Below are 15,163 nucleotides of genomic sequence, written 5' to 3' on the forward strand. Positions count from 1 at the left end.
GCTTTTCCTAATTCGCTCTTTGTTGGATTTATCAACCTGCACTTTGGATTAGTCTCAAAGTTGTCTATTTCAAATAAGAGTGTTCATCCCAATTTTGGACAACACTTCAACATGCATGGACACTATCAGCATGAATTCGGATTTATCAGTGTTAAGACTTAGTTTGTCGATTTGCAGCCAATTACTTATCATGTTTAGATTATACAATTCATAATTCCATTAGTTGAGTTAGAGGCATAATAGATTACAGTATCATCAGCATACATATTAACCTTACAGTGTGTGACATAATTTGGTAAATCATTAATATAAATAAGAAAAGCGAGTGGGCCATCGATTAACCCTTGTGGCATTCCACATATTATTTCACACGTATCAGAGAGATTACAAAATTACGACGCTCAGGGGTGCCAGGGTGGCGTTTAAACATTTTGTTATTGCTTTTAAAAGCGATAATATTACTATTTTAAACATTAATTGACTTTTAAAAACTCGCCCAAGCTTGTGATCAGCAGCTTTCAATCTTTTCTTTGCGGTCATTGTAGTCGTACTAGAGGTAGCCATTATCCGTGCGGCAGACGATCGTATTAAATGTGTTGTTGATGTTGTACCTGCTGTCAATCGGGCAGCGACCCCGGCAATAACCTCATATGTGACCTAGTCCCCTACATTTTGCAATTAAGGCGTTAAGGGATGGGTACTCAGCTGGATCCTTCTTTAAGATGTTCCAATCCTTGATGATATGCGGGAAGAAGGAATTGGCATAGACTAATGAGCTGGTCAGAGTGTTTGTTGAGTACAAAGTCCCCATGTATACTCCATACCTCCAATTACCTTTGTGTCTGTCTTTGTAGTATATTTGTTGGAAGCCCTCTCCGATGTGACTGGTTCAATGTATACCTCTCTTCCTATCAGGTTCTTGATCAGATTAAATCAAACTTGCTTATCAAACTTCACTATGCCTTGACAACAGCGTCTTAATCCTGGTACCGTTGAACGCTCTTCTTGTAAGGAAGGTATGTCACTTCCTCTTTCCTTTTATCAAACCTTCTTACTTTCTCGTAGAATTCTTTCAAACTGAAGTTTTAAGTGAAGATCAAAACTTTGCCTCTTTGAAACTTACAATATCATTAAATTTTTATTAGAAAATGTGTAATTCAACAAAGGAGTTGATTTTCAGGGTTTTGGGGTCACAGAAAAAAAGAAATTTAAATTTAAATGTCAATCAATCAATCAACTTAATTTTATGCATTCACCATGCAACAATATACAATGAAAATAGCAAATATAAATCTTTTATGTACAATATACATTATACAATGAGAAAAGATATAATTTTTTATGAAAAATGTTAATAAGCAAGATCTAGGTTGGTGAAATTGGGAATTCTGCAACTTGAGGCACAATATAACACACAAATTCTTGCACATGCCATTATGTGCAGCAAGCAAGTAGCTTCTGTTGTAAGTTCTTGCAGTATTCAAGCACCCGTGGTATTTTGCTTGCTGTCAGCTCATAACTTTCAGAATTGTGAGCAATTATCGGTCTACAGAAATTTGGAGTGCTAGTTACTTTACCACTTTTGTTTACTGATTAGATTGTGGTGCAAAGAGCCACCCACACAAAAGCTTGGCTGCATCAGGGCCTTTAAAAGACATTCCCCAATCTTTTTCTGGGACACCACAAAGTTTGCACTGGTCCATTTCAAACTCTATTTCATGCATTTTCTGGTAAATCTAAACAATTGGTGCATATCCAGCGAGCTACAACCAAATTTGGTCTATGCACACCAGTGTCTTGTTCACATTTAAAATCGTAAAAGAAAAATATCTTGGGGATATTCTTTTCAGGCTCATCATCATCATCATGGAGTAGAGATGCCGGTAGCACAAAACATTGGTGGGATCCAGCTACCCACAAACTACAAGTGTCACAATAAAAATCTGTACGAGCATGTTCTTTTTGACCATTTGACAAACAAGATTGGTCAACAAACCTCTCACAAGAAGTACAAAAGAAAATACTTTTACAAGTCTAAGTAAGCTTCAAAACATGTCGGTTTTAAATGACCTACAACAAGACGATTTGATCATATAAATTGCTTTGATCATATCTAGCGACCATCTCCTGTTTCTTTTTGGTGATGGCTTTGACAGCCTGCAGGCATCATAGGCACATCCCGATTCTGCCAGGTAGAAATGCTGATCCCGGTCCCATTGGCAAAAGCCACCGCAACGCATCATATTCATCCTTGGTGAATGCAATTAACACACGTCTTCTTGAATATGATGGGGCAAAATTACTTTTACTGAAATCACTGCCGCAATAAAAGCAGGAATTATCACCATCACCGTGATGATTTCCACCGTCATGGTGGTCCGCCATGACGATCGTCCCTTTAAACCATGACATATTTCCTAATTAATATTAACATTACTTTGTGCTGATTAATTATTCATGAATCTGGACTGCACCAATCAAATGTAATTTATCCAACAATATACAATAAAAATAACCAATATAAATCTAATTTTAATGTACAATACAATGAGAAAAGATATAATTCTTTATGAAAAATGTTAATAAGCAAGAACAACAAAATAGTCTCACGAGGTACCTAAATACAAGCTTACACTAGAAATCATGCATTCATTGCACACAGGGGCGTACTGTACTCTTTGTACTGGTAAGTCTAAACAATTTGTGCATATCCAGTGAGCTACAACCAAATTTGGTCTATACATACCAGTGTCTTGTTCACATTCAAAATGGTAAAAGAAAAATACCTTGGAGATATATTCTTTTCAGGCTCATCATCGTCATGGGGTAGAGATGCTGGTAGCATAAAACATTGGTGGGATCCAGCTACCCAAGAACTACAAGTGACACAAAAAAATCTTTACAAGCATGCTCTTTTTGACCATTTGGCAAACAAGATGTGTCAACAAAACTCTTACAAGAAGTACAAAAGAAAATACTTTTACAAGTCTATTTTAAGGGGTCGAGCAATCTTTTGTCAAATTGCTCAGAAATGGGTGGAATCTGCCATGTTTGCTGTGAATTTTACTTACGATTTGCAGAATGATTCCGCTTGAGAACGAATATTATTCCTTATGAGTCTTCAACTTTGTCTTCACACGACTAGCCATGTTTTTTGGAGTGTTGCTGTGCAAGTCAAAAGCAAATTGGGCCAAGATAGATCAAATTGACAAATATGGCCTGTAACTACACCAACATATCACCCAAATGTCGATGTTATTTAGTGTACAATGTTAATGTATAATACAATTGGATTACATGGAAAGATCCATGGCACCCGCTCTTTTCATCACCTTCTTCTGCCATCGCCTTGCATGCTGTCCGGACCAGTCTTGTTGTTCCAGGTTCTCTGGCTTTCTTGAAAGATTTGTCTAGTATTGGTGCCTGATCATCATCTTTTGCCTTCTCCACCTCCATAAGCGCTGAAGATGCTGTTTCTGCAAGGTGCACAAGGGCATGCAATCCACACAAAAAAGTTGCGCAGTTTGGATATAGAACTCCGCTTGTCTGGTGTAAGAGTTCAACGTTATACAACTTCAGGAAGAATTTCTGGCCTGTATTCTTCAAGCAGCTCATTGAACTTAATTTGTGTTGGCTGCTCTATCTGACATTGTACTACTTATTTTGCAAAGAATTTCCTCGCCAAACATCACTTTTCATCAATGTCTCTAAGTATTTGCTGGAATGTTCCCAAAACATCTTTCCCGGCCTTTGACAAAATATTCCGGAGGCCCAGCACATACGTCCTTCCAGTTTCATCAACTGCATGGAAACCTTCAAATTTCTTTCCGTATTTAGATGTTTTCCTTTTCTGAATCTGTCCTGTCATTTTTGACTCTTTCTCCAATAAGTAATATGTTACTTTTGGATGATTTTCTTTTGAGTTCTGCATTTTGTTGTTGTTCAATCTTGTCTTCCAGAACTTGGTTTTGATTCTGCAGGTGTTGTGTTACAGATGTCCCAGCTATAGAGGTTTGCACTTGAGCTGTTTTAGTTCTTAGAGTGGTAGATGGTTTCATACATGTAGTTGGAAATGTGAACTCGGCCTCTAAATTTTGATGTATCCTCCTAATAAGTTGCAACTTATGTTTTTAGAAATTGCGCATTTTTTCTTTCAAGTTTTTTAACTGTTTCTGGTAGGCTGCTCTGCTTGCCCTTATGCCCCGCATCAACTTCATTTGATTCCATGAGAAAGTTAACCACACAAGCATTAGTGTGTTTGCCACTTTCTAGCATTTCTACTACCACTTTGTTTTTCATTTTGATACTTACTTGTAGCTTGCAAGTTTGAGTTTAAGCTGTGCAACTTGTTTTTTTAGTTCCAGTTCTCTTCCTCCAGTTGTTTTATACGGTCTTCATCAAAGGATGATCCTCTCATTGTGATCCTTACTTGTAGCTTGCAAGTTTGAGTTTAAGCTGTGCAACTTGTTTTTTCAGTTCCAGTTCTCTTCCTCCAGTTATTTTATACGGTCTTCATCAAATGAAGCTGTGGTTTGTGTGCACTTTCCATGGCAAATAGAAAATAAACCACAGGTTAATGCCAGGTTCGCTCTCGCAAATAATAAAGGCCATCTGACTTCAATGGGTTCCTTCAGTTTCAAGGTTGGGGTATTGTCTAACAAACTCTCCATCGCATGCAGATTTGTTATGCGGTCTGTACTGGCTTTGAAGAAGTTGTAAACAGGGGTGATCTGTTGTACACCTGTGAATACGTTCTTGGCTGCTTGAGATGTAATATAACGTCAATGTTCTCTGTAAGGCATCATTCACAATTGACTTTTTTTTTTACTAAGGTAGCCCTACAAGGTGACAAGGTGTATAAATTAAGATTTAATTTTGTAACCCCTCCTCTCGACATATCAGATATTTCAGGGTGTGACTGTGTGGTGTCATCACTGGCTCGATCACTTCATTCACTTCAGCGAGCCATCAAAAACATTATTTGCACCGCTGAATTGGGAGTTGTGGATGATATTAATAGCCCTGTTAAATGGCGATGATGATAAATGATGATATGTATCGTTGTAGTGCAGCGCAAATGTTACACATACTGGATTTGGAGTATGGCTCTCCGTTTGAATTTGTAGAGTGCTTAAAAACTTTTAGTAACTTTTATTTCAAGTTCAACTTTTCAGTTTTTTCATCTTTTTTCATCTCAATTTTCCACAAGAGCATAATAGGCACTGCCAGGGTTCGAACCCGTAACCTCTCGCACCATAGTCGAACACCTTAACAATTGAGCTAACTTGACTGAAGTATATTTCCTTTTATAATCAGCAGCATTTCAGCTTTGTCAGGTTGCAGACTTTGACACCTTAGATCATAGGCGCCACCCGCATCACTGAACAGGTGCTCACTAGGAATGCTGCTTGCAGGAGCTGATAAACATTTCCATGTGCTTATAAAGTTAATAATAATAATAATAATAATAATAATATTTATTTGAATTATTTGCAAAATAACAAAATACAGTACATTTACACACTTTACATTTATGACAAAAGCAAATAATTCAGGATCAGTGAATGGCCTGAAAGTCCAAACACAGAAGTGCCCACTCATCCTGAAAAAATACATAGTTAATTAGTAAATAGAAATAGCGATAAGTTACATTATTACAATAAAACCATTAAGAAATCTTGAAACAATGCACTGAAGTTCCTTGCTTCCATTTACCACGAAGTTCTTCACAAATGGAAGATGCCCCACCCACATATTGGTGTCCATGACATATTTCCTGCCTTCCATCTCTTGCTCAAATCACATGTGTATCACTACAAAATCTATAAACAAATTATATCTCAGGCAATCATAGCAGATAATCTATTCTACACTGGGAATGAGCTTATAATGTGCTTGTATGCAAATATGAGGCCTTGCAGTTTTCTAACATTGTTTGCTGCGGTCCTCAATACAGCACAGTAGAGTGGCTGTGCATGAGTAGGACGGGAGGCTCTAGTCTACAAACATATTGGTGTCCAAGATTCAGTGTCCTGTATGACATTGATACCATCAAAAATCACAGAGTTCTCATATCGCATGCTATATTATGACCTGGATTGTTGACAAAACATCCTGGAATTTGGCAAATTCTTCCAAACTTACCCTAAAATCAGGAACTCCAGCCTTCTTGTACAACTAGTGATCAAGTTCATCTAAAATTTTATATCATCATCAATCGGTGGGATCCAGCTGCCCAAGATCTACAAGTGACACAATAAAAATCTGTACAAGCATGTTCTTTTCGACTGTTTGGCAAACAAGATGTGTCAACACAACTCTCACAAGAAGTACAAAAGAAAATACTTCCACAAGTCTCTTTTAAGTGAGCTTCAAAACATATGTCGGTTTTTAAATGACCTATAACACTCGATCTGTACATCTTTTCCATAAAGACTTGTGATCGTTTATTTATATCAGTTGTTTTGGCATCACACTTGAACGTCCTACACCGAGTACAAAATCCCTCACGCCTGTTACATTGATGGTCCTACCTCTATAAATCTTTTAACAAAAGTATGATTTCTTAACAAATGCTTTCATGCTTGTAATGACATTAAAGTAGTCATCATATTACTAATCTGACCTGGATTGTTGACAAAACGTCCTTGAATTTGGCAAATTTTTCCAAACTTGCCCTAATAGTCGGGCAGCAAACTACCCAGTTTTTAAGGCCCGTGGCCTTTTGATGAAGACAATGTGCCACCTATCCTAGCATGTTGTTTGGGTCCCAAGTAACATATTTATACATGTTTACAAAAATCCAGATGCAGCAGAAGGCGGCCATCTTGTTTTTCAAAATGGCGCCCATTTTGGCAAAATATTTTTTTAGGCTTGTAATAGTATTTTTGTCATGTTGGCATACAGTAGCACGAATTATTAATGATTTACAAATTCAAAATGGCCGCCAAAAATTCAAAATGGCCACCGAAATCAATTTATTTCCTTCAAACATACAATAAGCCTACATCAATCTGGTAACATGGGAGATTGGACATGTGACATGAATATTAATATAATAACACACACAAATCCCATACTTAATTACTTAATGCACTCAAACCCCGCACACACTCCCTCCGATCGACCCCCCCCCACGCGACCTATATATGTTTATCACATTGAGATGATGATTTCATTTCGTATATTATAACATTTTAAAGTGCCATAGAAATGTATAAAAAACATTTTCTTGGCTCATACGGGTATCTTTTTATACAAGAACAAGAACACTTGGTGGTGCTAGTTTGGGCTACAGGTTGTATTACTACGTACATCCATAAGCACATGGCAGCGGGCGGGGTGGTTCTTCAAATATCAAAAAATTTGAACACATTTAAGGATTTTAAGGACACTTTTGCCCAAATGTGCCCAGGTGGTTGGTTTCACTGGTCTCCACTGAAAACCCACCCATCAATATACCAAAATCGCTGAAAAGGGTACCCCAAAACCATGGTACCTTCCTGTATACCATCACAGAGAAAGCCCCCCCTCCCCCGGACATGGCATTGGCCAGACATTAGGTATTGAGGGGTATTGAGAATATGGTAAAAGGTACCGAGTGGTCCCAGAAATGGGTTATGGGTCCCGGAGGAATGGGGAGAGTCCCATGGTCGGGGTTAGGGCACCTAAAACAATGGGAAGGTCAGTTTGAAAAATATTGGATAGTGTGAGGGGTACTGGGGATGTAGTTAAGGGTCCCAGGGTTTGGATAATGGATACCGGGGACAGAGCTAGGTGCACTGAGGAAGGGCTAGGTGTACTGAGGACAACGGGTTATGGGTCCCCGGGGAAGGGGCTATGGGTTTCACTCCAGGGATGATTGGTCATGGGTTCCAGGAATGGGGTTAGAGGTCACATTATCATATTTGAGGTCCCAGGGATAGATATGGGTTACTGGGATTGAAGTAGGGGTCCCAGGGTTGGGGCAATGGGTACCAGGATTTGGGTAAGGGGTACTGGACATTGGGTAAAGTGAACTGGATGTGGGCTAACAGGTTCCGAAGATAGGGTCCCAGGGATGCTTCATGGGTCTCAGGGACGGAGTTTGGTGTTCCATGAATTCAGTTAAAGGTGACATAGTTGGTGTTAGAGGTCCCAGGGAATAGGGTAATGGGTATGAAGGCCAGGGTTAGGGATATGAGTACCAGGAACATGGTAAGGGGTACCAGGCACTGGATCTGGGGAACCAGATGTGGGGTTACAGGTACCAAAGATGGGATTAGGGTCCCAGGGATGGGTCATGGGTCTCGGGGACGGAGTTCCAGGTTCCAGGAATAAGAGTTTAAAGTCCCATAGTTAGTGTTAGAGGTCCCAGGGAATAGGGTAAGGGATAATGGGGATAGACTTAGGGGTCCCAGGTTGGGGTAACGGGTACCAGGAACAGAGTAAAGGGTACTGGGCATTGGTTAAGGGTAAACAGGCTGTGGGGTTGCATGTACCAAAGGTGGGATTAGGGTCCAAGTGACGTGTTGTGGGTCTTGCGAGAGTTCCAGGTTCCAGGAACGAAGTTTAAAAGTCCCAAAGTTGGTGTTAGAGGTCCCAGGGAATAAGGTAAGGGATAATGGGATGGAGTTAGGGGTCCCAGCGTTGCGGTAATGGGTACCAGGAAAGGGGTTAAGGGTACCAGCATTGGGTAAGGGGTACCGGATTTGGGGTTACAGGTACCAAAGATGGGATTAGGGTCCCAGGGACGGTTCATGGGTTTCGGGGAAGGAGTCAGAGGTTCTAGGAATGGAGTTAAAGGTCCCATAGTTGGTATTAGGTGTCCCGGGGATATGATTAGGGTACTGGGGATGGAGTTCCGGGTTTCCAGGTTTGGCGTTAGGAGTCCCAGGGATGGTGTTAGGGGTACCGAGGACTGTGTAAGGACACTGGAGTAAGAGACTTAGCATGCTTAGGGTACTAAGGATATGGTTAGGGTGCCAAGGATGTGGTTATGGGCTGGTCCGAGTACATCAAACTTAGCAGGAACATTTCAGGTTATGGGCCACTGGGCAGTGGATTATGGGTCCCGGTGTTGTGTTAAGGTCCCTTGGATGGGTCTAGGGGTCCCAGGGATGGGTAGGGCTACTGGCCAGGGATGGGGTTAGGGGTACCAAGAATACAGGGTTATGCGAACCGAGGAGGGTATAAGGGTAGGACATACGGGTACTAGTGCAGAATACATGTTATGGGTTATAGATATCAGAGTACTATGTACGTTTAGCAGGGTAGGCCTACAGGGTTATGAGTTAGGTACCGAGTTAGGGGTGATCGGGATTACGGGTTAGGGTATGGGTATGGGCTGGCCCCGGTACATCAAACTTAGCGGGTACATAATTATTATTATCATATCCAGATGAGGAGACATGAAGACATTTAAGGTGGAAGTTACAGATCTTAAATTCAGGAACTATTTTATAATAAAATGTTATCATAAAGAGCGAATTCATAATTATAGGTAAGCATTTGAATGTAGGTGTGGGTGTATGGGGGCGGTGTGGAGTGTATTTGCAGTGTAGTATGGAGTTTGTGTATGTGTTGGTATATTAATTAACATGTTACTTGCTTAAACTTATATTTTACAATGCTCATTGTATGTTTAGAGGAAATAAGTTGAAATTACGGCCATTTTGTATTTTTACGCCATTTTGAATATCAAAATCATCAATATTAGTGCATACATGTCATAGATAATATCCTAGACCTAAAACAATAGCTATTGTACCAATAAATTTACAATGGGAAGGGTCAGTTTGAAAAATATTGGAAAATTATTGCCAAAATTTTGAAAAACAAGATGGCCGCCATCTGCTGCATCTGGATTTTTGTAAACATGTATAAATATGTTACTTAGGACCCAAATAATATGTTAGGATAGGTGGCACATTGTCTTCAAAAAAAAGGCCACGGAATTTAGTTTGCTGCTTGACTATAAATGCAGGAACTCCGGCCTTCTTGTGCAACTTGTGAACAAGTGCATCTAAATTGTCATTTGCATTCATTCTATATCTTGTAACGAAGGTTCTACCTCCATTTAGGTTTTAAAATAATCGGTCAGTTTTGTTTGTTCTTTTCCTCCATGCACTCTTCATCCTCTCCAGATTTTCCCCATTATTTGTGTGTGTGGCGTAGCTGCGGTTTGCGGATCTTGTGTAGAGGATTGCAGTCAGAAGTGGCTGTCCCATTCGGTTGCAGTACTCCGTCTTTATCAGGCTCACTTGCGAGAAACCCATGTTCAACGTTGGCATTACTGATTGGAAGGCACTAAACTTGTGCACATATTCAGAGAGATTATAGGAACAGCCATCGCTGCTTGCATCGCCAGACTTACCAACGGTAGTCCAGAACTTGATTGGATCTGTGTTTACTGCGTCTACCCAATCAAGTATATAGATTAACCTGCAGAAAAAACAAATCAAACAAAACAAAAACATCAAACTGCATGGTGTATTACAAAAATATGTAGGCCCTGATGAAAGATAAAAAGTTGGAAATAATACATTATAATAATATATCGAGGGTTGACAAACAGAAGGCCTTAACTCACAAAGGAATCCTTTGTGAGTTAAGGCCTTCTGTTTGTAAACCCTCGATATGCATGTTCAGGATTCTAATTTGATGCAAAAAAGGTGGTATTTCCTTCTTTGCTAACATGTATGTGATGTCTGAGGTTTGTAATTCTCTCAAAATCGGCAGCTTCGTACTTCCTAATGCTTAGGCCTTTTGGTGTAGAGCTATAGAACTCATGTAGGGGTTGTTTTAATTGTGCCCTATTTCAAATATTAGATTTGCTTATGATTAAGTTGCAATGCCTAATTATCGGCCCATATTAGTTCCCCCTGCAGCCACAAAGAAACTTCTTGAAATGCTTACCAAATATACATTTCTATATAATTATGTGACAAAATAGCTGCCTCATTTAAACTTTGCAAATGATATATCACTGTCAGCAATTAACATAAAAACACATTTTGATAGTTCAAAAGGAATTTTCAAAACATGATTGTTCAAAATTTTGTTTTCAGTTTGGATAGACCCTGTTTTGGATGTACCAAAGGACCACCCTTACAATACAAGTCCTTGATGATTGCTTTAGAAAAACACATCTCATCATTCTTGTTTAAAACTCTTATGATACAATCCTTGTTCTTGAAATACAGGTTCTGTCTGTGATTTTGTTAGCTTCGATCTCTACCTTCCCTCCTTGTGGATTGCGCATATATTTGACCACAAATGCAAATCATTTCTAAAATAGCCTCCACTGACCAATCCCTTACCAACGGAATGGTGCTCTTAATTCTGGAGACAGAATTACCAGTCTAACAAAATCTCAGGGGGACATATCTTAGCTAGATAGGAGAAGAACTGCTTCTTCCCCTCTTCCTTGAGCTTCTTCATAGCTGACATTAGCTGTTTCCTTTTGTTCTGAAGTCTCTTGGAAAAGTCATCGGAGATAAAAAGTTTCTGGTTCTTGAACTTCTTTACCTTAAAAGCCTTATAATGGCAGCTTTCCTGACTGTTTCCTTCTGTGTGAAGTTACCAAAGAACATATATATGAATAGGTCTTGGCTTAGTAGCATTAGAATTAGGGTTACCAGCTGGTGTTCTATGGGCTCTCTAAATATCTAGGTCAGTTAGATCAGGGTCAACAAAGTCTCTAATGAAGGCTTTAAGAGATCACACCACTAAATCGGGTCCAACTCTATCTGAGTTTTTTGATGGTATGCAGTTCATGCAACAGATGGTCCGGGTTCACACATTGAGGTTGATGGCAACAGTGAGAGATGTCGTAAGGCAGTATAGTACAAACTCATTGTTGAATGCGAAATACAATGCTCGGTGAGCATGGACAGTCATTCTATCTGGCCCTATTTTCAAATATTCAATACCATACGTGGGGTATAATAACTCTTCCTTCGGAGCTGTGCCCGTCGTCTTCTGAAGAATTTTGAACGATTGCGAAAGTGAAAATATATCTGGCGCTTGTTCATTTGATGCAAGGTAGGAAGGCAAAGAGCATTGGGTGAGATGGGCACACCACATGCTCATTGCTTTCATCTGAATGGAATCTCTGACAAGACCATGTGTATCGCGCCGTTGTCGTGACTGGCAGCATTTTTGTAACATGTCATAGAGTGCTTGGGGTTGGTAGTACAGAAGGCATGGTTCATCGATTCGGCTTTCTGTGTTGTCAGTCCAAGCCTGGTTTTACGTAGTGCCTCTCTCCCAAATCGCTTTGACAAGATGGTTGTAAACAATCTAGTGTCTTCCTGTGAGAAGCGAAATGTTCCCTTTGCATAATCAGGTAAGTACTCATAATGAACATGTAGGCCATCACACACTAAGGAGAATTTGTTGCACAGTGAATGTCTATCCCGGTAGCACCATATGATGGCAGGGATTGTGTGTGCTACTGCTGTCTTGATCTTATTGTTCTTTGGCTTGGCATCATTACGCACTAGTACAGGGTGTTAATGTGAAAGCTGTGGTTCAATTCGCACTTTGCTGATGGCACACGACACGGATCTATTTAAATGAACAGTGTCCAGAAAGTGTTCAGTGGTAACATTGCTGGCCTTTGTGATTTCCTCATTGAAGCCTTCGGCCATGCGTCCATCGGCATCGGTGATGAGCATACTCACAGTTAGCGGCTCAACCCCACTTGTCGCAGATGTTGCACCACCACGTTTCTCATCACCAACATTGTTGCTTGCCAAAATTGTGGCAGTGCATTCTGGGAGACCTGGACACGTAACATCTTCACCTCTAGGCCTTGCTAACTCACCAGGTTTGCACAGCTTGTTCTCATGATTGTAGGCTATTATCTTCTTAGCTGGCATCGCGGTCATGACCAGCATGCTCTAGTGTATCTTTACATGTTCCTCGATGCATAGCCATGTTTGTCTCATTGAGGGAGCACATCTGTTCACCAACTATGTTCAGCTGTCGTTGCATGCTGGACATGGCTGGTGTGGTTTTGCCGATTGAGGAGAATAGGCGCTGTGAACCTGCTATGCCAATACCGGTGAAAGCAAACCCACAGCAAGAGTGAGGTTTGGCTCGGCACATCTTCGCCTTCATCCAATATGGGCCACCTTGCGATACAGTTTGTGTTTTCTAGAAACAAAGGGACAGGTGTTGCATTTCAGCTGCATGATGGCGCTGAGACCCCATTTTACCACAAGGCGGCAGTTACAAGACGACCTGTGCATCGCGGTGTAGTCTCATTGTGCTCAACGATGCAGTCCTGAATTCACAGTAGTGGGCAAATGAACTTCTGTATAACCACCAATATCTGCTTCATCTCTTTTCTCTTTCAGAATTTTCTCCACATCAGTATCTTCAACCAATTTGGGCCTTAAACGTGCACCTGGAGAATACCCAGCAGGTGAAGATAACAGTCTATCAGCATATGGCACAAACTGTCCCTTGGCAGTGTATGAAAAAGTCCTTTCAAATAAATTCTTGCTTAGTAAATCTTTTGATTGAATTTGGTGTGGATTTAGCTGTCTCATATTGTGCTTGGTAATCAAGTCCCTTGTTCCATGGGGTATTATTCTTCTGAAATCCAGTCTTCTTGTTGGCCACTCAGCAGTCACATGTTGGCCACTCAGCTCTCGATTATCACAACAGCACCCCGCATCTCATCATTCTTGTTTATTATTATTATTTATTATTTCAAAGAACTTATAAAGCGCATTTCCCATGGACCAATGCGCTGTACAAAGAAAATAAAAATACATAAAAAATACACAGCATGGCATTTAGAACAACAATATACACATGATATATCACAACGTGGTAAAATATACATAATTTGAATAAAACAGATATATGCGCAGCAATCTGAAGCACAATTAGAATAATTAAAAAATACACTTAGTTTAAAACCCTTATGATAATCCTTGTTCTTGCAATAAAGGTCGCTGTCTGTGCTTTTGTTAGCCTCTCCACCCTTCTCTCCTTGTGGATTACACATATATTTGACCACAAATGCGACACGCAGATGCAAATAGAAATGTTGGTTACTTTGTAATACCTTCTATCATTTCTAAAATAGCATCCACAGATATCCCGTACCAACATGCACAAAATGGCTATGCATAATACGTGCTCTTAATTCTGGAGACAGAATTACCAGTCTAACAAAATCTGAGGGGGATATATCTTCATTGTTTTTTAGTTTGTCTACAAAAGTCCCCCAAATTTTCCCTATCACCCCAAGTATAGACCCCACCGCACCATTAACTGTATGTGTTCGCTGTGAAGTGGTATGATCTCTTAATTGCAGGCAGAATCAAAGTGACAGTTGTGAGTCTTGTTAACTAAAGCCCACCTAAAATACTCTTCTGTATCCTTGTCATCACTTGAGTCATCCTGACATGAGCACGATCCTCACATGATTTGCGTTTTGCAGGAGGATCATCAGCTGGAGGTGCAGTATGTTTTTTGGAAATAAGACCTTGCCTTTCGGCCCTTTTTAAGTTTTTCCTCCTCAAAATCGGCAGAGGTGCCAGGGAAGTCATTTGCATTCATTCTATATCTTGTAATGAAGGGTCTACCTCCATGTTGTGGTTTAAGATAATCGGTCAGTTTTGTTTGTTCTTTGACTTCTTTGTTGGGCTTACCTTCCAGCGGTATTTTAAAATTATCAGTAATTTGAGGATTCGTGCCCCGTTTTCAGTTGGTGAATCCCAATCAGGCCATGAAATGTCCCATTTGGTTAACTTTGTCAAAAATGTTACCTTTGAGGGAAAATCTTTGTTCTCGTTGATTTGATCCAATGGTCGGTTGCGCCCTTTGCTGCCTGTAGTGTTGCCCATTCGATTGTACAGAATATCAAGCTTTATTCTGGGGCTATACCAGCCTTGTATGCCTGGATTGAGGAAAAATGAAATGAAATGTCACAATCGAACTACGGTCTTGTTCACATTCAAAATCGTAAAAGAAAAATATCTTGGGGATATATTCTTTTCAGGCTCATGATCATGGATAGAGATGCTGGTACAAGTGGGATCCAGCTACCCAAGATCTACAAGTGTCACAATAAAAATCTGTACAAGCATGTTCTTTTTGACTGTTTGGCAAGATGTGTCAACAAAACTACAAGAAGTACAAAAGAAATACTTTTACAAGTCTA

The sequence above is a fragment of the Amphiura filiformis genome, chromosome 19, assembly GCF_039555335.1.
Source record: "Amphiura filiformis chromosome 19, Afil_fr2py, whole genome shotgun sequence".
Lineage (NCBI taxonomy): Eukaryota > Metazoa > Echinodermata > Ophiuroidea > Amphilepidida > Amphiuridae > Amphiura > Amphiura filiformis.